The sequence below is a fragment of the Clupea harengus genome, unplaced genomic scaffold (assembly GCF_900700415.2).
Source record: "Clupea harengus unplaced genomic scaffold, Ch_v2.0.2, whole genome shotgun sequence".
In the NCBI taxonomy this organism is placed as follows: domain Eukaryota; kingdom Metazoa; phylum Chordata; class Actinopteri; order Clupeiformes; family Clupeidae; genus Clupea; species Clupea harengus.
Window position 1 is genome coordinate 104,738 of NW_024879633.1, and position 8,493 is coordinate 113,230.

An 8,493-nucleotide genomic window follows, 5' to 3' on the forward strand; every position below is an offset into this window, starting at 1 on the left:
GACCAGAACCGTGTGAGTTAATGTGGCTTGTAGTTTCAATGATGATTAAATCATTCCACTCAAGCATTTTTGCCTAGATTAGGTGGGTCTCAGTTGTCATCTTTGCTATTGAGAAGCATGGCAATGATGTGGTGGCTTACTTGTACAGCACCTTATGTGTGCTGGGGCATGATAACCAGACACAAAGAAGTAGGCGGACGTTTAGGTAGCGGGTTTTATGCAACTTCATTATTGCTTGATGTGAGTGCCAAAGCATTATCAATACAAACTGTTATGAAACATGGAACAGTAACTCTGGCAGATAAAGTGTGAATGGAGAGAGAGTCCATTTTCAAAAGCAGACAGATTTACCAGATGTTATGCGGTGAATGAAGCAAACAACAACCAAATAAATGATAGTTTACAAAGTGAAGTTATTGAGGTTACCGTCACTGAATAAATACAAGAAGAACATAAGCTGAAATATAGTCTTTAAAGCAGCAATAAGGAGTTCTGTTTCGAAACTAGCACGCTATCTACCAAAAAGGCATGCAAAAACCTTGCAAACACCATCAACAGGCCAGTTGACACTGATAGAAGCTTCCTAACACACTAACTGGTGTCTTTTGGCAGTAAAGCTGGCAATGTCATGTTGTGAAAGCTTTTGTTCCATTTTTGCAGGATATTCCAGCCTGGTATACAGAACTACATAGGGCATATCCTGGATGGCTAGTGGGAAAGAAACAGGTGTTTATCTGTCCTTCACATGACCATATGCTATCAAAATGAATTTGAGGACAGTACCAAAACTAGTTGCCTATAAAACCATACCTCAAAAAGTGTCAAATTGTTGCATAGTGTTACTTTAACAGGTTGTGTGGCGGTAAAGGAACCATGGCGCACATCCTATCAGGGTGCAAAACAGCATTGACCCAGGGGAGGTATAGGTGGCGCCATGACAAAGTGTTGGCACAGCTCGCAGACATCCCGGAGCAAGAGAGGAGAAAGAAACGTCCAGCCAAAACAAAACCACTGTTGAGTACCATCACCTTTGTAAAAGAGGGTCAGAGACCAGTCATCTAAGGCCAAGCCAAGCAAAATCTCCTGCAGTCAGCCCAGGGATGGGGATTGGAGGTCGACCTGGGGAGCAAACTCCACTTCCCAGAGGCGGTACTGTCCACAACTCTGAGACCAGACATTATCATGTGGTCTCTAGAGGGTAAGAAGATCATCCTGGTGGAATTAACAGTCCCATGGGAAGAGAACTGTGAGGAGGCGGCAGAGAGAAAGAAAACAAAGTACCAACAACTTGTCCAGGACTGCCGGGACAAGGGGTGGACAACATGGCTGATGACAGTGGAAGTGGGTTGTCGAGGATTCCCAGCTCAATCAGCTTGGAATCTGATGACAAGGGTTGGACTAAGAGGCCACGAGAGGAAAACAGCCGTTCGTAGGTTGGGCGAAGCGGCAGAGAGAGCCTCCATTTGGCTCTGGCATAAGAGAGAGGACACTAGCTGGAAGCCTGAAGGAGGGGGGCAGTGACTTGGCCAAGCACTGCTGACCCGCCAACTGGAGAGTGTTGTGGTTAAGGGTCGAAACACTCTAAGAAGGTTGGGGACCACCTGATGATCCCTCCTCCAGGCCAAGGTTTCATACATTAGAAATGGATTGATAAAAGCATCTCTGATGTATTACAAAACACTTAATTAATCATGTGAGGCTGGTAAATTCATTTATATAGGCTTTAATTAATCATATGGTGCTGGTATTCATTTATCAAGTAACTACAGCTACCACGAAACCGCCATCAAGCTATCTGACAAATAATGGAACAGCTATTCTTAGGTTAAGTGTGTTCATTGACTACAATTGACTTAATTTGACCTTAGTTGCGCAAATGTCCTTCTGCCCTTCATTTTAAATGATTTTTTTTTTAAATTGCGTCCATAGATTCAGGTTTATTCCTTGTGCATACATCATGCAGGTGTGGTAGTACAGTGGACAGGCGCCGGTCTATGACAAGAAAACTGGCAGCCGCAGAGCTTCTGCTAAAAGTCAAATTATGCGCTGTGCTTCTGTCACTCACCGGATAATTTGCAGCACAATTAAATGGAATCAACCGCTGACTGACAAGTAGGCTGACAAAAACAGAAGTTTAGCAATCAAGAAATATACTTGCTAAATGAGGGGTCAAACATAAGAGGCATTACAGATGTAGGAGGGGTGTAGTGCTCATAAGAGGCAAAGGAACAGTGTCCTCTCCATTGTATTTGACCTCTCTAGCTGCAGAGAACACGTGTTAGTAAGGCTAAGAAGGAAGGCTATTTAATAATTTGAACAAAGTTGGATTCCTTCAACTGTCCATCCCAATAAAAAAAAATATTAGAAGAGAGTGGAAAACTCCCTGTTTTTTTTTTTTGTTTTTTTTTTTACATGCAAGCTGCATCGATTATTGCATTGTTCATAGAAAGTCATAATTGTGACAACGAAAAGCTTTTTCTCTAATCAAAAAATAGAGAAGGTAATTCATCTGTTGATTTTCTTTAATTATTAAACACAAAGTAGGAAGTGATTAGCAACCTCTGAGTAGCAAACTCAAATGTTTTAAAAATCGAGATGCATCGATAATCGTTTTATCGGTTTAGAATCGATAATCGGTTTAGAATCGAATCGTGAGGTGCCAAGAGATTCCCACCCCTACTGTTTTAGTGCAAACATTGTATATATATTATGTATGAATATTTATTTGCGTATTCAAGCGCATGTGATAACGGTTAAGACTCAACATTATTCTCCCTGTATAAAAATCGATTTCCACACAGAAATAATCTTCATATAGGCCTCTGCCTATCTTGTACACAAATGCTAATTTAATTTAGAAAGCATGTAAATATTTTCTCCATGACAACTGCTGCCATTGCCTTGGACAGCCATGTCATGTCATGCAACCATAGTAACGCAATGAAACCATCAAAATTGCTCCGGTAATTAAACTCAAAATATGCACATTAAAGGAAAAGTGACATAAAGATTGGAATCAAGATCAACATAACATGTACCCAGGGTTCCCACCCATTTTCATCGACTTTTCATGGACCCTTAACGGCCATGACCAATGGCCTACTACACGTACACAGTCACGTCCATTAGTCCACAGGTTGGGCTTAATTATTAAGTGAAAATTAATAACCTTTTCTATTCCTTTTCTAATAAGCTAGTTAGGCTATGTCAAATTCAAGAGGAAACCATCATGCTGCAGAAATACCATAGAAAAGCACAGAAACATCATGAATGTCATTAGACCAACAGTGTTTCCCCTAAGATTTATTTCAGCAGCAGTGCTGCTGTGCGGATGAGCCACATGCTTTTCGTTTAATAGTAGTAGTAGTATCATCAATGCATATTATGTTTATATATTGTATTAATTCAAGAGTATTTCAGGACTGCATCGTGTGGTAAATACACTTGCCAACATTTCATACTAAACTGACAGATGAAATGATAAATTGACTGGTGGGATTTACTTTTGAGGCAAGCATTTAAACTGGTATGCTCCAATAACTGAGAAAATGTTAATGGTGTCTTGAACAGGGGGGTAGTGGATAACGTATCCCCGTGCAACCATTGAGCATTATGGGTTTTTTCTTCAGATTTGGACATTGCCACGTATGAGAACCATTTGGACTCAACATAGATAACACTGTGTTACAGTCACCTACTCACGGCCTTAACTTCTGACTAGCGATCTTGAAGCATGCGGGTGGGGAGAGTGGGTGAGGTGGTGATATAGACTCTCACTCAATTACACAAAATAGGCGTTTGAAGATGTAGAATTCAAACATGTCCAATTTAAGACAAGAATAAACAATAGGCTATCCAACCCTGGCCGCAATAGGCTACATTAGCAACTTTACAACAGGATCACACTTCAAAACTAAATTGTTATAATCTCATGCAATCAAAACTGTCAAACTGGCTTGCTAAGTAATCGTAGATGTGAAAAGAAACTTAAGTGTAGCCATTTCTGATCATCATCACAGGAAGAACAAATTGTAAAAAGCCTATAGTGGAGGTTATATGGTTGGGCCTGATATGATATGATATAGATTCGGGGTCCCCCCCCAGAGAACAGTTTACTGACCGTGGTTACATGCATTCGAATAACTGGCTTAGTCGGACTGAAATCAAATATCCGTTTCATGTAAACACCTTTGTTCGACTATGTGCGGTCCGACTACGATCCGATTAACACCCCTGGATAATTCGATCCGATCCAGTTGATAATTCGACTATCGCGGCATGTAACGGTGAATTGGATTAGGAACTGGACTTTGCGTCTTTGCGCATGCTTGAGATCCCGCTGGCCTCAGCCCTCCCTCCCTCCCATGTCCTGACCCGGAAGTCGAAAGAGACAATAAATTGGTCTCAACTGTTCATACTAATGACACGTTTATTTATGAATATCCTGCAGACTGTCTCACAAGCTTATTCTTGTTGATTATGAACAAACATAACAGAAGAGGTCCGAAGATATGAGCACCTTTACAACCCCTCCTTAAAAATGTATAAGGACGTTCAAATGACGATACTTATGTGGTGCTACTGTGTTGACAAAAACGTTGACTGTGACTGTTTGGACAGAACGTGCTAATTCACCGAACAAATACTTTCATATTCATTTCCCACCACTTGTTAGTCATGTCATCCATTCATATCGATGTGAATCAATCAATACTAATACAACTTTAACTGTGATGTGTTTTTGTTTCATTTCACAACGTATTTACTGTATAATCAACGATAGCAGGTGCCCGCTTGTAAACAGTCCACATTTTATTTGCTTAAAACACACAGCAGTACTGTCAAATCAGAAAGCAAATCAGCTGTTAATCGGCTATTACCTGACCAATACCTTTCGAACTCGGTGATAGTATCCACAACTGATTTGTTCTTCATTCTATCAAATATGATGACAGCCAAACTCTACCCACTCACTCTGTTCTTTTTCTTTCTCTCCTAATCCAGACCATCTTAGCTATGGGACGCTGCTGTAGTCTCTCCACCCGGTCTACCCGTAGAAACCCTCGGCCAATTGCACCCACCGCCACGCACTGCCGTACACTTACTCTACCTCATACCCTATGCTAGCATTTATATACAATATATAATAATGCCACCATCAACATGTTTCTCTGCTCCTACTCCCCTTACCCCTGTAACAGTAAACCTTTGAGCACAGTGTATACCTACTAAACTGGTCTTGTTTGTATCATGTATTTACCACCGGATGTCTGTATATATATGATGTACATATCCTGCATTTGGTAGGTGTACAACACCTGTTGTTTCCCATCCCCTTCTGCCACACAAGCCTCCCCCCATCCCCCCTTCCTATCTCCACCCGGCCGACCTCAAGCAGATGGGTACCCCCTTATGTGCCGTGGTTCTGCTTAAGGTTCCTTCCTGACTAACAGGGAGTTTTTTCTTGCCCGTGTTGCCATTGTGCTTGTACTAAGGGGGTTCAGGCTCTGGGCTCTGTAAAGCGCCTAGAGACAATTGTATTGTTATGGCGCTATGTAAATAAAATTGAATTGAATTGATGAAGTGTGGTCCGCCAGTGGCCCGTAATCGTCCGCGACGGCCAAAAGTAAATTATTGCGACATTTCTAACATACAACTCAGAACGAAGAGAACACAGCCAGTAGTAGCCTAATCTAATAAAGATGCCTAATATATTAACAAGGTCATGGATTGGTGGCTTAAGACAGGAACTATGAAAAGAAAATTAAATGAGAAAGCCTCTGATGTTGTACCTCTGAACTAGTGAGAAATAACCACAAAGTCATTCAGAGTTTCCTTCATCCAAAAGAATGCTGTTTACTCGACAATCTCCAAAAGACAGAGAGAGAAACCCGCGATTTCCCCTGAACTAAATATCTATAGACTCAAACAATCAATCCTCAGATCATGGATTAAGGCAGAATAACTAGACAACTGATGACTTTGTCATAAACATCGTATTGGCTGAATGAATTAAATATCTAAGGCACATTAAAACCATTTAAGCATTTAACATTCTCGAAAAGCCAACTACTTGGATTTTTACCATGTAACAAATAAAGAAATATTACCATCACTGCTGAACAGATGTAAATTCTTATTCTCACGCTGTGCTCTATCTATGTCATATGTTATCAAAAACCTGAATCAAACATTCAAAGTTCACACACAGTACAGCAGTGTATCAAACACCTTAACACACATTTAAAGCTCAATTTAAATCAATGTTTGGATCATAATAGCTGAATGGGCCAGCTGAATGTACCATGTAACACTGACAGACAAGGAGAAAGGGCAACGGCGAGATGGTTCAGCCTCATTGGGCATTATCTCGCCGCGGAGATGCATTCGAAACAGCGTGTTTTTCTCCCGCTAAGACAGCAAGATGATAACTATATTCTGTGTTGTGTGACGTTGGATAATAACAGCTCTTAATAATGAAAAGTTGACTACTAGGATGGCTGTATTAATGCCAGTGGGCTAGCCTACGGTTGGTAGTGAAATACTGCGGTCGGTATGCGCATCGTTGTGTTTTGTGATACATTGGCCTGTCTGACTGTGTGATGGGAGTATGAGGCTGTGAGCGAACTATAGTTTGTAACATAACCAAGTCACGCATGGAGCAGGGTTACAGATGCTTTGCCTTGCGCATTGTCATCTATAACTAGCCTACTGGTACGTAAAAAAGGAGAGCCCACCCGCGAAAATCATGTGTGCGCTAACAATTGTCTGGCGCCAGGTCTTGGGTAGGAGGCATGGTGTTCCGGGGATATTTAGTTAAATGGTCCGCGAATTTTTTTATATTTGGCTAAGTGGTCCTTGGTCTGAAAAAGTTTGAGAAACACTGCTTTATAGACAATAACGACCATACACTCCCATTGCACTCAAACAACCACACTCAAACGAGGAGATATTGTATCAATTAGCCTATTAAGTATTGTATTGTATTAATTGCACAGAGTTCAACGTTACAGCAACATAACTTTGCTCCGGTCGCTAAATCTGATATATCCGTGTGCATCACCATTCTCGCTCTCGCTCTCTCTCTCTCTCTCTCTCTCACACCCACCCTGTAACCTACGTGTTTATACATTATAGGAGCAAGACCATTATATTAACTCTTCAAGCCCCAAGGTGCCCCGTGGGGAACCTTTTGGTATTTTGATTAATATATTTAAAAATCTCTGCGAGTTTTTGTCCTAGAAACATAAAACTAACACCCACAGCAACCTTGAACCCTTTTCTTTTAAAATATGTAAAGTTTGAAACTAAAATATAAATAATCACTTTGTAAGGACAATATTACGAATCCCTTGCAAATTTCAGCCTCTGAGTGAGGTTTCGACCCTCCCATTAGCAAATGACAACTATTCATATGATAAGGAGATGGTAATTCAGTGATCACTATTGGCTCATGATGTGTCAAGTAAACTTGTAGGAACAAAGACATTCCAGGCCCATTACGTCATGGCCATTGTTCTTGACCGAGGTGTCCCAGAATGTTCACACCTTTTCTCATCAATATGCATAGTGGTCTAAGTGAAGAAAAGTGTTACATTGTATATTACTTAAAATTAGTATTGAAACCACACACACTTTCTGAATGCTCCACATAGGTGAGTTTATCAAACACCTATGTTTACAGGGCTCAGAGTAAAAAAGAAAACTTCCAAAATATTAACAATGTGTTTTTTTACAAAGTCTGAGCACCTCTAAAACTAGATTTAATTTTAGTGTCTTTAGATTTCATTTTAATAAAAACGTTTTTTACTACATTCCTTTTACTCTCATTTTATTATTGCTGAGGTGTTCTAGAATATAATCATAAATGCCACTTTTGCTCATGGTTTTTAGTTAGGTGAAATATACAAAAATATCAGGCATGGCAGACTACCTAACATAGTCAAAAAAAAGCCGTGGGGCTGGAAGTGTTAATGGCAAACAGCAAACACTTCAGTGAACTTCATTACATTTACATTTAGTCATTTAGCAGACGCTTTTATCCAAAGCGACTTACAAGGATGTATACACATTTTTACATTTACACTGATGGCACACTGCACAACAGGGGTTCAGTGTCTTGCTCAAGGACGCTTCGACAGGGAATTGAACTAACAACCTTCTGATTACTAAACGACTTATCTACCTCCTGTACCATTGTCGCCCCCATGATCACTTCATGATCATGTGCCATCTCATAATTTGTCTAAAACTAGCCAGCTAACTTACTTAGGTAACGTCGAACTACACCAACAACTAAAGCACTGATCAAATCTTGCTATATTGAAAACTTATGAAACCAAAAATGTACAACACATGAGTGCCCAATGTACCGACTCACCGTGGCAACTCCACGGTCACTCACCTGAGCTATTGAGGGTAAAATGTACACAGAAAAATGCATACAACTAAACTACAAGCTCTTAGCATTGGAGAGTTTAGAAAAGAACATCA

The 8,493-nt window shown here is 40.4% G+C and overlaps 1 pseudogene; it reads right to left on the reverse strand.

Moving 5' to 3' along the window:
* Positions 1-8,209, reverse strand: part of LOC122129335 — a 49,548-nt pseudogene extending 41,339 nt beyond the window's left edge.
* Positions 8,210-8,493: the final 284 nt, after the last annotated feature.